Source organism: Aquarana catesbeiana, linkage group LG05, assembly GCF_042186555.1.
Source record: "Aquarana catesbeiana isolate 2022-GZ linkage group LG05, ASM4218655v1, whole genome shotgun sequence".
NCBI classification, from domain to species: Eukaryota; Metazoa; Chordata; class Amphibia; order Anura; family Ranidae; genus Aquarana; species Aquarana catesbeiana.
Window position 1 is genome coordinate 120329223 of NC_133328.1, and position 23639 is coordinate 120352861.

The 23639-nt window shown below is 45.2% G+C and overlaps 1 protein-coding gene across 2 annotated transcripts in view; it reads right to left on the reverse strand.

Annotated features, from left to right (window-relative positions):
• Positions 1-22946, reverse strand: part of OSBPL3 (oxysterol binding protein like 3) — a 320546-nt gene extending 297600 nt beyond the window's left edge. For both annotated transcript variants that reach the window (XM_073630125.1, XM_073630126.1), the window contains exon 1: positions 22709-22946. The gene's annotated coding sequence lies outside the window, so the exon portion shown is untranslated. The remainder of the gene's footprint in view (positions 1-22708) is intronic.
• Positions 22947-23639: the final 693 nt, after the last annotated feature.

A 23639-nucleotide genomic window follows, 5' to 3' on the forward strand; every position in this document is an offset into this window, starting at 1 on the left:
AAAGATGGCAATAATGGCCACTGAAAAACGCGTGCAAAATGCATGCTGAAATCTCACTGTGATTTTTCTGCGATTCTACCACGTTTACGGTATGTTATTCATAGGTCATTCGACTCAAAAAAAAGCATTATGCCCTGTACACACGATAGGATTTTCCAATGGAAAATGTGTGATAGGACCTTGTTGTCGGAAATTCCGACCGTGTGTAGGCTCCATCACATTTTCCATTGGAATTTCCGACACACAAAGTTTGGGAGCAGGCTATAAAATTTTCCGAAAACAAAATCCGTTGTCGGAAATTCCGATCGTGTGTACACAAATCCGACGCACAAAGTGCCACGCATGCTCAGAATAAATTAAGAGAGGAAAGCTAATGGCTACTTCCCCGTTTATAGTCCCGATGTACGTGTTTTACGTCAACGCGTTCAGAATGATCGGATTTTCAGACAACTTTGTGTGACCGTGTGTATGCAAGACAAGTTTGAGCCAATATCCGTCGGAAAAAATCCCATGGATTTTGTTGTCGGAAAATCCTATCGCGTGTACATGGCATTAAAATGCAACACGGGTGGATTTTCTCAATGGCGAGGATCATATTCGTAACTGACCAGATATGCACCAAAAATGCGCCGATGGAAAGTGCAATGGACCGGTGTGAAGACATGCATAGAATTTAAAGAGATGCATTTTACTTGAGCTTTTTTTTGTTTTTAAAACGCAAAAGCACTTCAAAAACCATGAATTAAAAAGTCAAATACAGTACAATAAAAAATATTTTTAAAAAATTTTAAAAAACGGTCAATTTCGGTTTTTGGCCAAGTGCATCCTGAATGTTCGGTTTCGGTCCAGAATTTTCATTTCAATGCACCACTAATAAATAGTAATTTACTTCTATGCTCTTAATTCTCCTGTCAACAGCTTTAGAATCCTGCAGCATATCCCGTTACAACATCCTATTCATCGCCAGTGTTGTCGGTGATGGGGGATTTCCTATGTACATGTACGAGCCTGGTACATAACAGGAGGCTGCCAAAAGTGCCAGAATTCCACCCACTCACTACCCCGCTCTCCAATCCTGCAGAAAATGAAAGTATTACACTGTAGTATGTATGTTATTATGAATGTTGCTCATCTCCTTCACAGTCAGAGGTTGTCTATTCCTGGTCAAAATGTTTTAGCTGCGTCTTTACATCTTTTTTCCCCAACGGGTACAATCTTTGGGCAAAAATGTTTTAAAGTGGTTCTAAAGGCTCAAGGTTTTTTACCTTCATGCATATGCATGAAGGTAAAAAAACCTTCTCCGTCCAGCAGCCCATCCTTATACTTACCTGAGCCCCCTCTCCATCCAGGGACAGGCACAAGAGCCTTAGCTCTCTGGGAACTCTCCCCCCCTCATTGGCTGAGACTGCAGCAGGAGCTCCCCCTGCTCACAATCACAGCCAGTGAGCCAATGAAAAGAAAGAGGGGGTGGGGCACATCACATGAAACAAAAAAGAAAAAAAAAAAAAAAAAAAAAAAAACAAGGAAGGGAAAACTCATTGAAAACGCATTAAAAAACACGCATGCAGACGCACATTTGGAGTGTGTTTTTGTGGTGTAAAATGTAAGCAAAAATGCATCCGGAATGCATCCAGAGTTTGTGGTGTGAACCGGCCCTTAAAATGAACCCAATGGGTTTGTTAATAAAGTGCACCAACCCAAGTAACTTATGAGCATTCATTTGTTATTGTATCTACTGCACACTCATATCGGACAAAAGCTCACTACTTCTTGTTACTTTTGGCAAGATCTGGTACAAAACTACGGGTCCTTTTAAAATGGTGAGCAGATACTGCTATCTTAAGTGGTTGTAAACCTCTGCAATTAAAACTGAACAGGGTAAATAAAAATCGATGATTTAAAAAAAAAATAATAATCTGATTTTTTTAATTTAAAAGCTGATTTTTTTTTTCCCCATCAAATTTATTTTAATAAAATGCTTTTGGAGTAAAAATCTATCTAAAGATAGTTTTCTATTTAAGATACTTTAATAAATTTAGTTTATTTAGCATGAAATGGAGCTTAGTTATTTAGCACGAGGCTGTATATTCTGCAATATTTTAATTTTTGTTAAGCTCAGTCAATGAATCTCTGCAAGCTGAGATAACATGCTCTGCATTGATGCATTCACACAATTTCACAGTAACCATGAGATAAAACAATGTTCAGGAATATTCCTTTATCCCATGGTTTTGAAACTCTGTGTACACTACAAACTGTATGATTGAATCGGTTCAGATATCGCTGTTTTACTTATCTGACAGATTATTATTCTAAATAAGAAACATTAAATTTGTTTGCAAATATTAAAGATTCTAAATGACCAGCAAGAATGAGTCCTTACATATAAAGAGCACCTCTCATTTCAGATCCATCATGGCAGCGCCAGTTAGCGGGCATCCACTCACCTGCTGCCGCCACGTCCCTCACCTTGTTGTGTCACTGCCGCATCACCAGCCGTCCCATTAAAGTGAATGGGACTGTCGGTGAGTCAACAGCAGATCAGAGGAGGAGCCGCTGCGGGACAGTTGCTCCTTAAAAATTATGATTTGAATGGAGATTATTTAAATCAAGCCTTTTTACTAGGGAATTAAATCATGATTTAAATTGTGATTTAAATCAACTTGATTTAAATTTAATCCACCCTGAAAATGAACAAAGCATAACCTTCTAGAGTGTGTACTCAATCCAAAACTCCCAGTGTGATTTCTCTCTGCTGTCTCCTTCAACCAGACAATCCTCGGAGACAGCTCCAGCACACAGCCTGTGACTGACAGCCTCAGCTAAGCATGTTTGCCTATGAAACTGTGTAGAAGGGGAATGTGTCTATTCTCTCCACTCAGGTCTTAGATTACACTTAGCTCCCTGCCCCATGCTGTACAGTGTAAGATGTCAGATCCCCATCCCCTGCCTCTGGAAGCTCAGAAATGCTGTGTAAATTATACACTTTGACCAGCTCTGGAGAACAGAGGACTGCAGATAAACAGGTACAACTTGTATAGGAGGATTTGTTTCATCTCTATGCATCACCTGAGGCCAGTCACTTCAATGGGTATATGGTAAGGGTTTACAACCTCTACAACAAAGGACACTGAAGTGTTTATTCCACACTGCACCTGCATTTTTCAACTCATTATGCATGCCACATGACATATATGAGGTTATATAATAAGGCACAACTCCTCCCAACACTTTTTTTTTTTCAAAGCAGCAGTATGGCCACAGTAAGTCCATTACAATACTTCAAAGGTTCACACTGATGCGGCTCTGCGAGGCGCATTCTGCACAGGCATGGCGGCCAAACCATTTGAATAGGCCGCCATGCCTCCTGAAATGCAGGAAAAAGGTCCCTGTTCCATTTTTTGGAATTGCAGCCCGCACAGGAATTGCAAGTGCAGCACAGTTCCCAATGCGGGAGCGATTTCCAGTGCGTGTGGTGTGCCATTAGGATGAATGGCGCTCGCACACATCTCCTCCATTTTTCTGTGTGGGTGGTTGCGGCTGCAGAAACAGGCGCCAACCCGCAGCAGGAAACGCCCGTACAGACCTAGCCTTATAGAGGGGCCCCAAATGTAACAATCATTTATTCATCTTTTATCGTCTGATTATTTTAGAACCAGAAATCTCCCACAATCATTCATGAGGATGTAGCTGATTGACCGCTAATCAGTAAGTGGAGCCCTACTAGCTATATTGGATAACAAGCTTATGTCTATGGATGGCCCTCAAATGTAAAAGGCTAGCCACTTTCAAGGCTGTTACCAACTACACCCCTTCCCCTTTCCATTGTTCAGATAAGCTTGGAAGAATTAATATGGTACTCTTCACCATTCTGATGAGCGTTTACCCTGTTGACAAACAACAGCCATTTAAACGCTACTGGTAGCTTTTGGCTGGACTGTCACTGGTAGGGCATACAGCACCTCTAGTGAAGCACATGTACTATAGACTGTCACAACCACTCCAGTGCCACGCTTCTTCTTTCCCAGCCATGTGAATACAGTTTTATTGTTTAGCGAGAAATATACACTCACCAGACACTTGATTAGGTACGCCTGTTCAATTGTTTGGTAACACAAATTGCTAATGGCAGCAACTCAAGGCATTTAGGCATCTAGACGTGGTGAAGACGACTTGTTGAAGTTCAAACTGAGCATCAGAATGTGAAAGAATGTGGCATTGTTGTTGGTGCCAGACAGGCTGGTCTAAGTATTTCAAAAACAACTGATCTACTGCGATTTTTACACACAACCATCTTATGGGTTTACAGAGAATTGTCCAAAAAAAAGAAAATATCCAGTGAGTGGCAGTTGTGTGGCGGAAAATATTTTGTTGATGTCAGAGTAGAATGGGCAGACTAGTTCAAGATGATAGAAAGGCAACAGTAACCCAAATAACCACTCGTTACACCCAAGGTATGCAGAATACCATCTCTGAATGACAACACATTGAACCTTTAAGCAGATGGGCTACAGCAGCAGAAGAACACACTGAGTGCCACTCCTGGCAGCTAAGAACAGAAAACTGAGGCTACAATTCACACAGGCTCACCAAAATTAGACAAAAGAAGATTAGAAAAACGTTGCTTGCTCTGAAGAGTCTCGATTTCAGCTGCGACATTCAGATGGTAGGATCAGAATTTGGTGTAAACAACATGAAATCATGGATCCATCCTGCCTTGTAGCAACGGTTCAGGCTGGTGGTGATGTAATGGTGTGGGGGGGATATTTACTTGGAACACTTTGGGCCCCTTAGTACCAATTGAGCATAATTTAAACACTACAGCCTACCTGAGTATTGTTGATGACCATGTCCATCCCTTTATGACTACAGTGTACCATCTTCCGATGGCTCCTTCCATGTCACAAAGCTCAAATCATCTCACCACTGGTTTCTTGAACATAAAAAAGAGGTCACTGTACTCCAATCGCCTTCACAGTCACCAGATCTCATCCAATAGAGCACCTTTGGGATGTGGTTGAGCGGGAGATTCGCATCATAGATGTGCAGCTGACTAATCTGCAGCAACTGTGTGATGCCATCATGTCAATATGGACCAAAACCTCTGAGGAATGTTTCCAACATCTTGTTGAATTGATGCCACAAAGAAATAAGGCAGTTATGAAGGCAAAAGGGGTCCAACCTGGGACTAGCAAGGTGTATCAAATAAAGGGCCGGGGAGTGTATATCTCAAGCAAAAAAAATGAATAGTTAGGGCTCATTCACACAGGCGTCTGGAAAACAGCAGAGATCTGTGAAAGCATCACGTAACCAATGCACTGTCAGACCTAGAAGTCTACTCAAGAAACATTTGCTGACTGAAGATCTTGTTCACATCAGAAGTAATGAGACAAAACCAGAGACAGCACCTTATCCAGGATGATTCCCTAGATACAGTCCAGTCACTAGTTTCCATTCAGACAGATTTTTGGTTCCTAATGATGGCATAAAATGACAGACTACAACTGAGCTTGGTCATCCATTGTACACACAATCAGAAAATCGGACAAAATATACCGCTTTCGGAGCGATCGTCCGATAATCTGCTCATTAGCACACAGCTATTGAGACCCAATCACGACAGTTAATGCAAAAATATCCAAAAGGGACAAACACAAAATTTTTTCTCATACAAATACCAGAAGGAATGATTTTTGTGTAATTAGTATTGTATTTGTACAGAAAAAAAATTGTATGACCAAGACCACGCATGCTTGGAAATGAAAGAATACAATACAGTACAGTACATCACCTCCGAAGTTGTATTCTGTCGTACAAGAATTTTCATGACTTTATTAACCTATTGGGTTTCGATATGAGACTAGCTGGCAAAAAAAACAAAAAAAAAAAAAAAAAAAAAAGACATCCTCATCGTTTATACGAGGTTTTAGGCTCAGTTCACACTGCCGCGACCTAAAAGTCGAGCGACTTCCTGATGACTTGAGTACTACTTTAAAGAAGAATAGACTAGAAGAGAATAGAAGTGTGAACCGAGCCTTAGTGTACATTCAATTAATCTACAGTAAAACCTTGGTTTAAGAGCGTTTTGCAAGACAAGCTAAATTTTTAAATAAATTTTGACTTAATATACAAGCAATGTCTTGATATACAAGTAGCATCATGTCACAACTGGGTATAAAAGAGAAGAGAGGCGCCTCTAAGTGTAGCAATATGGTTACATTTATTGAAGGTACAACTTTTAGCAACATATTGCTACACTTAGAGGCGCCTCTCTTCTCTTTTATACTCTGTAGCTCCTGCTGGATTTTGCTTCTAATTCCCTTGTGGAGGCTGCCATTTGTGGATGGACATTTTATGGTTACACAACCTGGTCACATTGCTATAATCTCTTTATATGGACTATAAACTGAAGGACCTATGAATAAATGGTTGTGGAAAGAATCATTTGAGTTTCTATTATTTCTTCTGGGGAAATTTGCTTTGATATACAATTGCTTTGGATTACAAGCATGTTTCTGGAACGAATTATGCTCGCAATCCAAGGTTTTACTGTATGTGTAAAGGGTCAGTTAGACCCCTTTCACACTGCCGGCGCCAGGGCGTCAGCGGTAAAGCGGCGCTATTTTTTTAACCCCCCCGCTACCGTCCGAAAAGGGGTTAAATCCGCCCGTAAAACGCCGCCAGAGCTGCGTTTTGCCAGCAGTATCTCAGCTCTGCCCCATTGATTTCAATGGGGAGCAGCTGTGGGGGAGTGGTGAGTTCACCGCTCCAAAGAAGCTGCTGGCAGGACTTTTTTTGACACCCTGCCAGTGCACCACTCCAGTGTGAAAGCCCTCGGGAGCAGCTGTTTTAGGGCGGTTTACAGGCGCTATTTTTAATGCCATAGCACCTGCAAAACGCTCCAGTGTGAAAGGGGTCTGAGTAAAGTATCTACACCAAATGTGAACTCCACATCTAGAACAGAAGACTGTTATACGTTAAACGATCGCAGGCAGGAAAGGTTTGTTATCGCATACATTTTAACCAGGCAGATTTACTGATTTTAGTCTGATCCTAAATCAGTGCTGCTCAATCCCAAATGAACTTACAGTTCAAATATGTCCCAGGTACATCAAAACAAAAAGGTCTGCAAAGTCTGCAAAGGGCTCGTTCACTCTGGAAAAATGCAGGTTTCTGCGAGGCCACACAGAAAACAATTGTGCCACGATCACAGCAAAAAGCTGGTGTCATGTGCAGAGCTGTGTAGAAATATCCAGCATTTCTGAATTTTTTTTGCACTGTGACGCACATAAACACATGTAAAACCAGGGCTTTTTTTTCAGAGGGAAAGGAGTTCTGGTTCCTTCAGAACAGAATGTATGTAATGGCAAGGTGTGCTGGGGTGTGTTGGAGGGTCTATTGATGCTGACTGCTGAGGATCTATTGTAGCTGGGGGTTGTAGTGTAGCTGGGGGTGTCCATTGTTGCTGGAGGGATCTACAGTTGCAGGGGATCTATTGTTTCTTGTTGAGGATCTTTTTGGTCTGAGAGCTTTCCCTGCTGGCAGAATACTCACTGCTGGCGGCTATAGCTGCCAGCAGTGATCGCATGCAAAAAACTGACAGGCTGGCTGTTATAAAGTCAATCGCTGGATTGACTTCAGTACAACCAGCCTGCCCATAGTTGGATCAAATCTAAGCTGGTTCCAGCTGAACAAGCCACGATTAACTTATGGCCGGCTTAACACAAGACCTGAAAAATACAGCAATGCTGTACTTTAGAAACCTTTTAGGCCAAATAAGGTCCACTTTAAGGCTGGGTTTACACTATTGCGAATTGGATGCGGGTTTCTGCATATCAGGAGATTGTGACAGGCTCTCAATGGAGCCAGGTTAACACATCCCCACAGCGGCTCCAGTGTGAATTGCACAGGGGCTCTGTGCGTCTTTTGGACTGTTTGCAGAAATTCAGGCTGAAATCGGACATGGAACGGTGAATGGGGACGCACCGGACTTCTGCTGTGAGCCGGAGAGTGCTGCAGTGTGAACCCAGCCTAAAAGGGACCTGTACTCCTTTAACCACCTCAATACAGGGCACTTTCACCCCCTTCCTGCCCAGGCCAATTTCCAGCTTTCAGTGCTGTCGCACTTTGAATGACAGTTGCTTGGTCATGCAACACTGTACCCAAATTAATTTTTTATAATTTCCTTCACGCAAATAGTGCTTTCTTTTAGTGGTATTTAAAGTGGTTGTAAACCCTTTTTTTGGGACTTCTACCTATAGGTAAGCCTAGAATAAGGCTTACCTATAGGTAGTGGAAATATCTCCTAAACGTTTAGGAGATATTTCACTTGTAGTCTGCCGATAAAGTGAACGCCTCATGCGCGGGGAGGAAACAAAACTCCATGCCGTTTCTTCCCTAGTGTGTGCCGTTACTGTGCGCATGTGTGGGAGTGACGTCACGCGGCTCTGGCGAATCACAGAGCCAGAATCCGTGGCCCGGAAGGAAGAGGGGCTTGAAGATGGACGCTGCCTACAAAGGGGACATCGCTGGATTCTTTAGCAGGTAAGTGTCACATAATGGGTTAGTATGCAATGCATACTAGCCCATTATACTTTTAATTTGCAGGCTATACAGGGAGCAAAAAAGGAAGTAAACCCCATCAGGGGTTTACTTCCTCTTTAATTACCACTGGGTTTTTCATTTTTTTCTAAAAAAAAACAAAAAAAAAGTACAAAAATTTTGAAAAAAAAAAGTTTTTCTTAGTTTCTGTTAGAGCTGCACAATTAATTGTCAAGAATCGTTATCGCGATTTTGACTAATGTGTTTCACAATTCTTTCTATGCAAAGAATTCTCTCTGCTCTTCTGAAGCCACAGCCCTCAAAAGAAAGGAAGAGAAAAACTGGGCAGTCTGCCAAGAATCGAAACATTCTTTATGAACTTAAGTATAAACGTTGTAAAAATTTATCAATGGAATAGACTTTGTGTGCAAGTAAAAAAAGTTTCAAGTAAAAATTATTTTTTTTTGCTAGAAAATTACTTAGAAGAACCCCCAAACATTATATATATTTTTTTAGTAGACCTCCTAGAGCAGCCTTTCTCAACCTTTTTAACACAGAGGAACCCTTGAAATAGTTCTCTGGTCTCGGGGAACCCCTGCTAAAAATTAAAAATCTACAACTCGCGATACAATAGTGTGATGGTCAGTGGGAAGAATGGGCCTTGCACTTGGGAAGAATTACCCCCTTACAGAGAGCTAAAAAGATCAATTGTGTCAGTGGGAACGTATCTGAGAGGCAGAAATTACCCAATGCTGAAGGAACCCCTAGAAACCTTTGGAGGAACCCTAGGGTTCCACGGAGCCTTGGTTGAGAATCACTGCCCTAGAGAATAAAATGGTGGTTGTTGCAATATTTTAAGTCACACTGTACTCGCACAGTGGTTTTTCAAATGCAATTTTTTTTTTTTTTTAATTACTTTAATGAATTTTAAAAAAAAAACACCCAGTAAAGTTAGCCCATCTTTTTCTGTATAATGTGAAAGATTTTACGTAGAGAGAATCGTGATATTTTTATTCTAAGAAAAATAATCATGATTCTCATTTTGGCCAGAATCGTGCAGCTCTAGTTTCTGTCAGAAAATTTTGTACATAAGTAATTTTTCTCCTTCACTGATGTGCGCTGCTGAGGCTGCACTGATGGGCACTGATAGGCTGCACTGATTAGGAGACATTAATATGCAGCACTGGTGGGCACTGATAGGCAGCACTGATGGGCATAGCTGATGGGCACAGATTGGCCTCACTGATGGGCATAGACTGGCGTCACTTATGGACTCTGTCGGCACTGCATTGTAATCAGGGTACTGATGACGTCTCCCTTGTGAGGAGATGCGGCTGATCGGCTCTCCTGTCCTCACACTCTGTCAGTGTGAGGCAAGCCAATAAACGGCATCTCCTTGTTTACAAGTGATCGGCTGAAGCCCGCTGTCGGCTAACATTACAGAGCCGGTGCAGACTTGGGAAAGATGTTGACCATATGGTTGGGATCCGTCCACATGCCTGGACCGGCACCCAGCTCAGCCACTCAGCGAGCCGCAGCTCAGAGTTCCCAGTGATAGAGACGGCGGGGGACCAATACTGCATCCACCTAGGTAAGTATGATCCTTAAATAAACACAAATCCCATACAGTACTTCTATTTTAAGTAAGGGCCTAGCTGTCTTTGGCTTCAGCACTTTGAGTCACTGACCTGGAACAAATGATGACACCACCGCCTCTTCCAATCCCCTTCGAAAAATGCTAGTTATAGACATTCAAAACTCGTTTAGCCACTGCTTGAAACACCTCTGTATATCTTGAGTTCTTATTTCTGTTCTGCAGGCTTATTCCAGGTCAGTGACCCAGAAAGTACTGAAGCCATTGGAACAGTATGACATCAAGACAATTAGCTGAAGGAGGTCAGCAATGGCAGCCTCCCCATTTCTCATGACAGGTTTCCTTTAACATCATTAACTCTACCAGGCCATTAGGAAGAAGACAGGTCCCCATGCTGTCACGTTATATCTGTCTGGTGTCACATGGAAGGATCCTGGTGCCAAGGGAACTGATAAGCTGCATTCTCTAAATTATTGGAGGAATCTCCTAAATGACTGTCTCAGTCCTTTGTGGGCACAGGTCCACTTTAGATTGTAAGCTCCTATGAACAATGCTGTATTGTATTGTAACTTTACTGTCTCCCTTCGTTTTTGTAAAGCGCTGAGCAAGCTGTTGGTGCTCTATCAATCCTGTATATAAAATACTATTTATCTTCATGTGTTCATCTGCATGGATTGCAAGCTCTGAGGAGACAAACACTTTACTAACACAAAAAAAATGTTTAACACAACTGCAGCCTGTCCTGTGCTGAACGGAATCCTGCGGAGATCCTGTCCCATCCAGCAGAATGACCCGAGTGTCCCAGCCCACAGCCTCCCATAAATCAAGGCTCATTACCTGGCAAGTCCTTGCCTTGTGCTGATCTAGGAAATAATACAAAGATATACTGTAAAGCTGCAAGCCAGTGCCAGCAAAGCATTTCCTCACCGATGACACAAGACTTGGAGGGAAAGAGCTATGGCTTAGCTATACTGAGTGCTCAGGCAAGCTGAAAACAACCTAGTTTTAGAAACAAAATTGCTGCATTTTGTGAAGGGTCACAGCTAGCTAGAATGGGGCCCCTTAGAAAAACCAATAAGGGCCCTCTAGATCCCCAAGCTCCATCTCAAAGGCACTTTCTCTAGCAATTCCATTTTACAGCAATTGTATAGAGCAGCCTTTCTAAAGCCTTGTACACACAATCAGATTTTCAGACGACCGTTCGTCCGTTTTTTGTGGCATGTTAGTCTCATCTCGAAAGTGAAGAGGTTACTCACCATACGAAAATTCTCGTACGACAGAATTTAACTTCAGAAGTGACGTAATGCGTTGACTAGTTTTGTACGTATTCTTTGGTTTCTGAGCATGCCGTAGTCCTGCTCTTATGATTTTTTTCAGATGAAAACAGCACAAATTAAAACGCAAATCAGACATTGAGTTCAAGTACAAGAAAAATGTTATAGTCTGCACATCCAGCTTTTGTCGGACGAAAAACCGGGATCGGCTGTCGAAAGCACCGTACTAACGATCCGAAAATCGGCAGATCGTTCGTGGGACCAAGTTTTTCTTCCGATTTTCATATCGTGTGTACGGGCTTTTAGAGTGGACCTTCACTATCCCCTTTCACTTTGTGTCATTCCACCCCTACCCTCCTGCTCTTGAAACAATCAAAATCTTCTTTTAATAAAACCATTCAGGAATCCCTCCCCACACTTCCCAGAGTATTGCCTAGACAGAAACGGCGTATTAATTGCTTGCAGCCTCCTGGCACATACCACTGTGACGCGTACACTACAGCACGCTAGCAGGGGGCAGATCCCTAGAGAATACCACTGGATCACTGGGCATGTGGGTATGTTTATTTGTGCATAACCCAGAGAAATGGGTAATAAGGGAAATAAAGGGTGGGAGTAAAGTATCTTTTTACCATTTTATTTCAGAGGTAAACAAATAAAACCTATCAACCCATCGGGGAACAGTTAAAAAATGCCAAACTTAATTTCATTGTGGGCCTCATCAGCATTATGGTTGTTCTCAAAGGGGCCGGTTGTATCTATAAGACTATATAAATGTATGCAGGGCTTTTTTTCTTAGAGAATAGGTGCAGGAACTCCCACCCCCTTGCCAAACCGCACTAAAAGTAGGAGGATCTAAAACTGGTAATAAATACCAGGAGTGTGTTATGTGTGGAGTTCAGAGGTGTGCTATGTACAGAAGGCAGAGTTCAGGGGTGCACTACGTACAGAGTGAAGAGTTCAGGGGTGCACTACGTACAGAGTGAAGAGTTCAGGGGTGCACTACGTACAGAGTGAAGAGTTCAGGGGTGCACTACGTACAGAGTGAAGAGTTCAGGGGTGCACTACGTACAGAGTGAAGAGTTCAGGGGTGCGCCACGTACAGAGTGCAGTCTACAGGGGTGCGCCACGTACAGAGTGCAGTCTACAGGGGTGCGCCACGTACAGAGTGCAGTCTACAGGGGTGCGCCACGTACAGGGTGCAGTCTACAGGGGTGCGCCACGTACAGAGTGCAGTCTACAGGGGTGCGCCACGTACAGAGTGCAGTCTACAGGGGTGCGCCACGTACAGAGTGCAGTCTACAGGGGTGCGCCACGTACAGAGTGCAGTCTACAGGGGTGCGCCACGTACAGAGTGCAGTCTACAGGGGTGCGCCACGTACAGAGTGCAGAGTTCAGGGGTGCTCTATGTGCAGAGTTCAAGGGTGTGCTACCTACAGAGTGCAGTGTTGAGGAGTGCACTACGTACAGAGTGCAGGCTTTAGGGATTTGCTATGCACAGTGTGCAGGGTTCAGCTTTCTTGCACATGCTGTTCACATCTCACTTCCACCCCTCCCCCTGGGTGTAAGGGCCACATGAAATGAGATTTGGCCCTTGGGCCTTGCGTTTGACACATGTGCTTTACACAGACGGGCAGTCCACAGAGAGCCTATCTTCATGCATACTCTGTGTGAACAGCCATGGCAGATTTGTACCCCATACAAATCACAGACCGGTGCTGTACTGTCCACATGTAACGCTCACCCGAATAGTAACATGGAATTTGGGGCTCTGACTGAGCCTGGATGCAGACTTTGTCACCTTGGACCTAGCTTTTCCATTTCAAAGCAATTTAATGAAGCACCCTTTCTTAAAGTGGACCTTCACCCTTCCTATCTGCTCTCTGTCAATTCAGTCCTACCTCCTCCTCTCAAAACATTTGGATAGAGATAGATAGATAAGATAGATAGATAGATAGATAGATAGATAGATAGATAGATAGATAGATAGATAGATAGATAGATAGAGTTCTGGGAACTTTCCCCTGCACTTCCTGGATTATTGCCTAGGCAGGGATGGGATATTCACTTCCTGGATCCTTGTCTAGGCAGGAATGACATTTGTTTTCCAGCCCTTCTGGGATACCCACATCGCACATCCCGGAAACACTGGCTTATGTAAGTAAAGTAAAGATGGCTAGATGGTACCAGAGGATACAGCACCTCATCCCCTAAATAATCAAATGTTAAATGGGTGTGTGGACAAGGGATTATAGCGGTGCTAGGGTCAGGAAGATTAGAGAAGAAAAGATAAAACAAAAAATACTAAAATTACAAATTTTATTAATAGTCTATCAAAAATACAATGTACATTATAAACAATTCATACAGTAATTATACAAATTTTATGGATACATGTACTGTAGGTGACCCTAAGAATGGTCAAGTGGGCCAGATGGCAAGTGGCCGTTGAAGGAGGGGGGGCTCGTTTTCCTACATGTTTCGCCAAAACATTGGCTTCTTCAGGGAACAGGAGCTCATAGGGTGGATATATATAAAAAATTCTGTGTGGTGGACATGAAAACACATGTTAGAAATATTAATTTGACCAAACACTGCATAGTAAAAACAATGACACATTGCAACTGTGGCTGAACATTCATGCGACCCTAAGCTCCACACCACTAAACGGAACTGCGGACATACCTGGGGCGTCAGTGCCCAAGACGGGAGGGAAGAGAGGGAAAGGGGGAACACAGCCACCCAAGGAGATCCCCACCGGGGAGCAGGCAGACCGCGCCGTAAATTATGCCTGCAGGGGGCATACAGTAGACCTGGCAAAGGAATGTAAAGATAGTCATGTGTCATAATGCACTGTGGTGGTTATTCCAGGAATAGAGGGTTGCGCATGTGTGCATTGTATTAAAAAGAGAACAAAAAATATATGTATATAAATAGGTATAAATGTATCTATATCTCTGGAGGAGGTGCGGACTTACATGTATATCTAAAAGCTGTAGAGAGGCAAGGTCAGGAAGTGCCTGTGATATATGTATGCACACAGCAAGGAAAGGACATCAAGGTTGAACCATATCTGCAGACCACTTAAAGCAGGCCTAATTAGAAAAATGGATAGTGTTAGGGGTCTTGCTGTTGTTAACTGGGGCCAGATATGGTAGTTTATGCCTATACTTACTTGATGGTATCTGCTGTAAGAAAAGATTCTCATAGCTGTACATTCACAGGTATATAGTACCGGTGCTGGGATGAAAAAGGGATAAAAGTGACAGTGGATCCTATATGAAATATAAAGGAAAAAAGGAGGATCAGAAAGGTAGGGAAATGGAAGCTTTAAAATGTACTTGGGCACAGGTGAGGCTGGTGAAAAGGAATCTGTTACCTAATTCATCATGAAGCACACCGTGTTGCTTGAGAAAATCAGTGTTAACCACCAGAGTAAGAGGCCGGTCCAAAATAAGTTCTAAAAAGTATGTAAAGGAATAATAAATAATTCATGTAAACAACATGAAGTCAGGGTGTTTTGAAAGGCAGAAGTTTACCTTGTAGCTGTGTGCAGAGCGAATGCAGGCACGTCCCTCGTCCATAGGGACTGGCCGGTTACTCATATACCCCCCACACCTGATCAGATGATGATCAGGTGTGCGGACGCTAAACGAGGGGTAGCCACGGCTGTGCACTGCACGGTGCCTAGGAACTACGAGTTCCATCATGCAACGCGCGCGCATGCTCAGATCTCACGGACCGTGTGGCGATTGGAGAGGCGAACACCCCTGGAATGGGAAGTACCAAGGTGTCATCTCACCCAATCTGCCGATGGAATAAAGGACCAGAGGGTCTGAGAACAGACGTGGGCACCCAGGGGCAGACAGTTGTCTGCGCCTTGGCGTCCGTACAGGCAAAGACAGCGCTAGCCATGTCACCCCCAAACCGGGAGAGCCCGCGGAGCCGCCGCCCACCACCCACGCCACAGATAATCCCCCCAGTCGTGGGGCTAGCCAAGGCACCAGGGACAACCGCAGTCCAGTGGCGGGGAACAACGGGGCACGAAGTGTAGTGCGCCAAGACACAGGATGGGAGGATATCCCAAAGGTTGCCCAACGATCCACAGGGGCCACTGGGGAAGGTGGGAATTACTGTGTGTCAGCGCACGACATCCAGCCACAATGTGTGCAGTGTGCATAGAGAACCACTGGGTCCCAGTACGACAGTGAAACCTGCAACCAAAAATTGAAAATACAATGCAAAAACAATATATAGAAAAGAATATATAAAAAAGGAAACACACAGTATATGTATTGCAACAGTTGTGTCGAAAATTGTTGTTCAATAATGAAAAAAAAAAAAAAAAAAAAAAAAAAGTTTTAAGTCGCAAATAAATACAGGCAATATACACTTATAGAATATACAGGGATATAAGATATATTGAGTCGATTTGCCAGCTTGTCTCAGAAAAGGAAAAAGGCATTTGTAATCAATGTAGAAGGCAAGGTATTAGTCCATGTCAAAAAAAATTATATGGATAAAATACCGGGTGGAGCCATGGCAGCAAAGGGAAAGAAAGACAGAGAGAACAGGAGAATGAGAAACTAAGAAGGGAATAGAGGGGGGGGGGGGGGGTGGGGGGGGGGGAGGGATGGAGAAGGATAGGGTAGAGAGGAAAGACCACAAACGACGTTGTCTGGGGAAGGGGCATGGAAAAGAAAAACTTAAAGGAAGGGCTTAAAACTAATATATTCATTGAGTCCTGGGAAGATGGTAGCATTTAATGTATGAATCCATTTGGTTTTGAGTCGTAATAGTGAATTATCAGTACTACCACCTCTTACATGTGAGGGGATATGTTCAAGTGCGGAAAACAAAATAACATGGGGATCGGAGTTATGTTGGGCAGCGATATGCCTATTAATGGCCGTAGTGGTGGTGTTCTTATATAGTGGTTTGATATGGTCCCGGACACGGGTCTGAAAGGGGCGCTTGGTTTTACCAACATAGAATGCGCCGCATTGGCATTGGGCCAGGTATACAACCCCAACAGTGGCGCAGGTGACATAGTGTCTGATGGTGTGTGTATTTCCATCGGGTAGATTAACAACCTGAGAGTTGGCAACAAATGTACATATGTCACATTTGCCACATTGATAGGTACCGGTGGCAGTGGGCCTATGTGCAGTGTCAGTAGAATGATGACTATGAATCAGACGATCACGGAGAGAGGGAGAGCGTCGATAGGTAATATCAGGATAAATGTTGATATATTTGGCAATAGTAGGATCAGATGTGAGTAAGGGCCAAAATTGTTTGAGGACGTCTTTGATTTGAGTATGCTGATTGGAGAATTGGGTGATGAGTCGTGTGGGTTGTTTAGAATCCAATGGTTTGTCGGAGAAAACCAGGTCTTTACGGTTGAGTTTTTTTGCCTTATGGAATGCTTTCTTTAAGAGAGAGTGGCTGTAGCCTCTATCTAAGAGTCTATTATAGAGGTCGTGTGCCGCCCTGAAGAAATCTTCATCGCGGGTACAGTTACGTTTAATCCTGACATATTGACTATATGGTATACTTCGAAGGAGGGGCTCAGGATGGGCACTCTGGGCATGTAGGATTGTATTGCCCGAAGAGGGTTTGCGGTATAGAGTAGTATAGACTTGGCCATTGGGTTGCAGACCAATCTGGAGGTCCAAGAAATGGATCTGAGACTGGCTGCACTCCATGGTAAATCTTAATATCTGAATATCTGTGGCGTGGGTGGTGGGCGGCGGCTCCGCGGGCTCTCCCGGTTTGGGGGTGACATGGCTAGCGCTGTCTTTGCCTGTACGGACGCCAAGGCGCAGACAACTGTCTGCCCCTGGGTGCCCACGTCTGTTCTCAGACCCTCTGGTCCTTTATTCCATCGGCAGATTGGATGAGATGACACCTTGGTACTTCCCATTCCAGGGGTGTTCGCCTCTCCAATCGCCACACGGTCCGTGAGATCTGAGCATGCGCGCGCGTTGCATGATGGAACTCGTAGTTCCTAGGCACCGTGCAGTGCACAGCCGTGGCTACCCCTCGTTTAGCGTCCGCACACCTGATCATCATCTGATCAGGTGTGGGGGGTATATGAGTAACCGGCCAGTCCCTCAGTTCCCATGGACGAGGGACGTGCCTGCATTCGCTCTGCACACAGCTACAAGGTAAACTTCTGCCTTTCAAAACACCCTGACTTCATGTTGTTTACATGAATTATTTATTATTCCTTTACATACTTTTTAGAACTTATTTTGGACCGGCCTCTTACTCTGGTGGTTAACACTGATTTTCTCAAGCAACACGGTGTGCTTCATGATGAATTAGGTAACAGATTCCTTTTCACCAGCCTCACCTGTGCCCAAGTACATTTTAAAGCTTCCATTTCCCTACCTTTCTGATCCTCCTTTTTTCCTTTATATTTCATATAGGATCCACTGTCACTTTTATCCCTTTTTCATCCCAGCACCGGTACTATATACCTGTGAATGTACAGCTATGAGAATCTTTTCTTACAGCAGATACCATCAAGTAAGTATAGGCATAAACTACCATATCTGGCCCCAGTTAACAACAGCAAGACCCCTAACACTATCCATTTTTCTAATTAGGCCTGCTTTAAGTGGTCTGCAGATATGGTTCAACCTTGATGTCCTTTCCTTGCTGTGTGCATACATATATCACAGGCACTTCCTGACCTTGCCTCTCTACAGCTTTTAGATATACATGTAAGTCCGCACCTCCTCCAGAGATATAGATACATTTATACCTATTTATATACATATATTTTTTGTTCTCTTTTTAATACAATGCACACATGCGCAACCCTCTATTCCTGGAATAACCACCACAGTGCATTATGACACATGACTATCTTTACATTCCTTTGCCAGGTCTACTGTATGCCCCCTGCAGGCATAATTTACAGCGCGGTCTGCCTGCTCCCCGGTGGGGATCTCCTTGGGTGGCTGTGTTCCCCCTTTCCCTCTCTTCCCTCCCGTCTTGGGCACTGACGCCCCAGGTATGTCCGCAGTTCCGTTTAGTGGTGTGGAGCTTAGGGTCGCATGAATGTTCAGCCACAGTTGCAATGTGTCATTGTTTTTACTATGCAGTGTTTGGTCAAATTAATATTTCTAACATGTGTTTTCATGTCCACCACACAGAATTTTTTATATATATCCACCCTATGAGCTCCTGTTCCCTGAAGAAGCCAATGTTTTGGCGAAACATGTAGGAAAACGAGCCCCCCCTCCTTCAACGGCCACTTGCCATCTGGCCCACTTGACCATTCTTAGGGTCACCTACAGTACATGTATCCATAAAATTTGTATAATTACTGTATGAATTGTTTATAATGTACATTGTATTTTTGATAGACTATTAATAAAATTTGTAATTTTAGTATTTTTTGTTTTATCTTTTCTTCTCTAATCTTCCTGACCCTAGCACCGCTATAATCCCTTGTCCACACACCCATTAAACTGGCTTATGTACTTGACTGATGTTGCACAAAAAAAAAAAAGTATGTTTGTAATGGAGTGCTGGTGACATCTCATTGTTCCACTGTAGTTCACATCCGGGGACTGCGTTTCTTTCCACAGCTAATCACCCAGTTTGTATGCAGCCATAGCACAGTGTGCTGGAGAGCCTATTCACCCATCTGAATGAGACCTTACATTAGTAGTCAGAATGCCATTCTTACAGACAGAGCATCATTTCCAGTGGGCCTTGACCCTGGAAATATGAAGGCACCTCCAGATGGGAGGTCTATCAGCCATAGCACAAGAAACCCCTAGTACCCTTCCTTCCTCAACCAGGGTTCCTCCAGAGGTTGATAGAACAATATCTACCTCTCCTATAAGTAACCAAAGGCAGCAATGCTCTTTTAAGCACTATGTAAAGGAGGCACTCTTCCCACCAAGCACCCATGGAAGATTAATTCTTCCTAATGGGCACCTATGGAAGACAAATTCTTCCCACTGAGCACCAGGATTACATACAGTGATCATTAGTAGAGCTCCCTTGAGACCAGTTATTTGAAGGATTCCTCCATGTTACAAAGGTTTGGAAAGGCTGGAGGGACCCTGGTTCTGAATGGCTGGTATAGAGCTTCATGAACTACACTGATTAGCCATAACATTATGACCACTGACAGATAAAGTAAATAACATTTATTATCTTGTTACAATGGCATCTGAAAATGCATGAGCTATATTAGGCAGCAAGTTGTACCCGAAGTTGATGTGTTGAAAGCAGAAAAATTGACAAGTTTAAGGATTTGAGGGTCTTTGACCAGGGCTAAATTGTAATGGCAAAATGACTGGGTCAGAGCATCTCCAAAACTGCAGCTCTTGCAGGATATTCCCGGTCTGCAGTGGTTGGGATCTACCAAAAGTGGTCCAAGGAAGGAAAACTGACAAACCAGTGACAGGGTCATGGCTGGCCAAGGCTCATTGATGCACGTGGGGCCTGTGTATACTTGATCCAATAAAAGAGCTACTGTATCTCAAATTGCTAAAAATGGTAATGCTGGTTCTGATAAAAAAAGGTGTCATAACACAGAGAGAATCGCAGTTTATTGTGTATGGGGCTGCGTAGCCAAGATCGGTCAGGGTGCCCATGCTGACCCATGTACACACCCAAAAGTGTCTACAATGGGCACATAGCATCACAACTGGACCGTGGTGCAATGGGAAAAGGTGGCCTGGTCTGATGAGTCAGATTTTCTTTTACATCATGTGGATGTCTGGGTGCGTGTGCGTTGCTTACCTGGGGAAGAGATGGCACCAGGATGTAGTATGGGAAGAAGGCAAGCTAGAAGAGGCAGTGCTAATGACGGCTTGGTGCCAGATATGACAGCACACCTTCAGATGTCTATTGGGGGACCTACCCAATATCAGGTGGGTGGCCATAATGTTAAGGTTGATCGGTATATATACAAATTCCCTTCATGTCAATGTATTGGCCAAATGCTATTACTCCGTACACAAATCTCAGTACGACCGGACAGATGTGGGTCCCCTGGACTTGTGGGCCCCGTAGCTCTCCCATGATAATCTTTCAGCTCTGAATAAGTATTTTTATGTAAACCTTAGCCCCAGATCACCGGAATTTTTTGTGTACTGTGCTGTGTAAATACATACTACATCTTATTCCAAGGACTAGTCATAAAAACATTACTATGCCACAATCTTTCCTGATGATCAGTGGTGACCCCGGATGTCCCTTGATGACTGGTGGTTACCCCAGGTATCCCCATCAGTGGTGACCCCGGGTGTCCCCAACAATCAGTGGTGGTGGTCCTGGGTTTTCCCAACGATCAATGGATCCCAGGTGTCCCGATGTACAGTAGTGACCCCAGGTGTCCCAGATGACCAGTGGTGACCCTAGGTGTCCCCGATGATCAGTGGTGATCCCCCAATGATCGTTGGTGATACCCGGTGTCCCCGATTATCAGTGGTGACCCCGATGTCCCTGATTATCAGTGGTGACCCCGATGATCATTAGTGACCCCCAGTGCCCTTGATGATCAGTGCTGATCCTGATGATCAGTGGTGACCCCCAGTGTCTCTGATGATCAGTGGTGACCCCTGGTGTCCCTGGTGATCAGTGCTGTCACCGATGATCAGTGCTGGATCCCTGTGCCCCCGATGATCAGTGCTGACCCCGTGATCAGTGGTGAACCCCCGCCCCGGTGTCCCCGATAATCAGTGCTGACTCCCGGTGTCCCCGATGAGCAGTGCTGACCCCTGGTGTCCCCCATGATCAGGGATGACCCCCGGTGTCCCCCATGATCAGTGCTGACCCCCGGTGTCCCCCATGATCAGTGCTGACCCCCGGTGTCCCCCATGATCAGTGCTGACCCCCGGTGTCCCCCATGATCAGTGCTGACCTCCGGTGTCCCCCATGATCAGTGCTGACCCCCCGGAGTCCCCCATGATCAGTGCTGACCCCCGGTGTCCCCCATGATCAGTGCTGACCCCCGGTGTCCCCCATGATCAGTGCTGACCCCCGGTGTCCCCCATGATCAGTGCTGACCCCCGGTGTCCCCAATGATCAGTGCTGACCCCGGTGTCCCCCATGATCAGTGCTGACCCCCGGTGTCCCCCATGATCAGTGCTGACCCCCGGTGTCCCCAATGATCAGTGCTGACCCCCGGTGTCCCCAATGATCAGTGCTGTTCCCCGGTGTCCCCAATGATCAGTGCTGTTCCCCGGTGTCCCCAATGATCAGTGCTGTTCCCCGGTGTCCCCAATGATCAGTGCTGTTCCCCGGTGTCCCCAATGATCAGTGCTGACCTCCGGTGTCCCCAATGATCAGTGCTGACCTCCGGTGTCCCCAATGATCAGCGCTGACCCCCGGTGTCCCCCATGATCAGCGCTGACCCCCGGTGTCCCCCATGATCAGCGCTGACCCCCGGTGTCCCCCATGATCAGCGCTGACCCCCGGTGTCCCCCATGATCAGCGCTGACCTCCGGTGTCCCCCATGATCAGCGCTGACCCCCGGTGTCCCCCATGATCAGTGCTGACCCCCGGTGTCCCCCATGATCAGTGCTGACCCCCGGTGTCCCCCATGATCAGTGCTGACCCCGGTGTCCCCCATGATCAGTGCTGACCCCGGTGTCCCCCATGATCAGTGCTGACCCCGGTGTCCCCCATGATCAGTGCTGACCCCCGGTGTCCCCCATGATCAGTGCTGACCCCCGGTGTCCCCCATGATCAGTGCTGACCCCCGGTGTCCCCCATGATCAGTGCTGTTCCCCGGTGTCCCCCATGATCAGTGCTGTTCCCCGGTGTCCCCCATGATCAGTGCTGTTCCCCGGTGTCCCCAATGATCAGTGCTGTTCCCCAGTGTCCCCAATGATCAGTGCAGTTCCCCGGTGTCCCCAATGATCAGTGCAGTTCCCCGGTGTCCCCAATGATCAGTGCAGTTCCCCGGTGTCCCCAATGATCAGTGCTGACCTCCGGTGTCCCCAATGATCAGTGCTGACCTCCGGTGTCCCCAATGATCAGTGCTGACCTCCGGTGTCCCCAATGATCAGTGCTGTTCCCCGGTGTCCCCAACGATCAGTGCTGTTCCCCGGTGTCCCCAATGATCAGTGCTGACCCCCAGTGTACAGAAGGTGAAGCTGATGTCAGTCCGGAGCTCATATATGTACTAATCTGTCAGTAGCCGATCCTTCCCCTCCGCACAGCACATGGTAATCTGAGTGTAATCAGCCTGCTGCACCCGCCCGGTGTCCCCTCGGCTGCCCTGTACACAGATCGCTCTCCCGATGACAGCTCTAATTCCTACCTGTCACAGCCGCGCCATGTAATCTCCTTTGGGTTGCCGAGTTACAGAGGATAGAGTCACAAGAGGCTTTCCATGTGCACACCACTGAGGTGTACAGACCGAGGTGTACAGGAAACTGGCAGCGAACAGCGGACACCTCCTCTACTTCTTCTACAGACTACTGACACCAGACCTCCGCCGCAACTTCCCCGTACACTCCGCTCCCGGGCACACTCCTCCCACTGGGCGTGGTCTTCCTGGATAATTGACAGGCACGTTAGAGCGGAGTGGGTTCAGGGAAGTGAGTGATGTCAGGGAGAGGGTGTGGACGTGGGCGGGGCTTAGTCTCCGGCGGTGTGGTTTGATGTGGGAGAGCGCTGCCGGTGATCCGGGTGTGTGTCGTACCCGCCCGGTGTGCACTGTGATCACTATGGACGGGGCTCCTCCCGAGTGTCCCTTTATTATCTGTTACATGTTACACTCCGCACATCCCTGAGTGATCTCATAGGAAAGGCACATCTGACAAATGTCACAATGATCAGTGAAGGGAGATCTGGGTCATGGCTGCATTCCTGAAAATACTGCTTTCCTGGCTGCCATGCTGATCCACATACTTCCAGCTCACACAGCTGCTTGGAACCCTTTTCTTCTGCCTAATATACTATTGAAAGTATTTTCTTATATCTGTTTGACACGTGCAATATATATATATATATATATATATATATATATATATATATATATATATATATATATATAGAGTCATGGCCAAAAATGTTGGCACCCCCGCATTTCTAATACACCACCTTTGCCCAGAAAATTGTTGCAATTACAGATTTCTAGGCATTCTCATGTTTATTTCTCTTGTATTGGTATATTGGTATGACACAAAAAAATGTGATTAACAATATGCCAAATCTGACACATTCCACACAATACTTCTACAATGGAC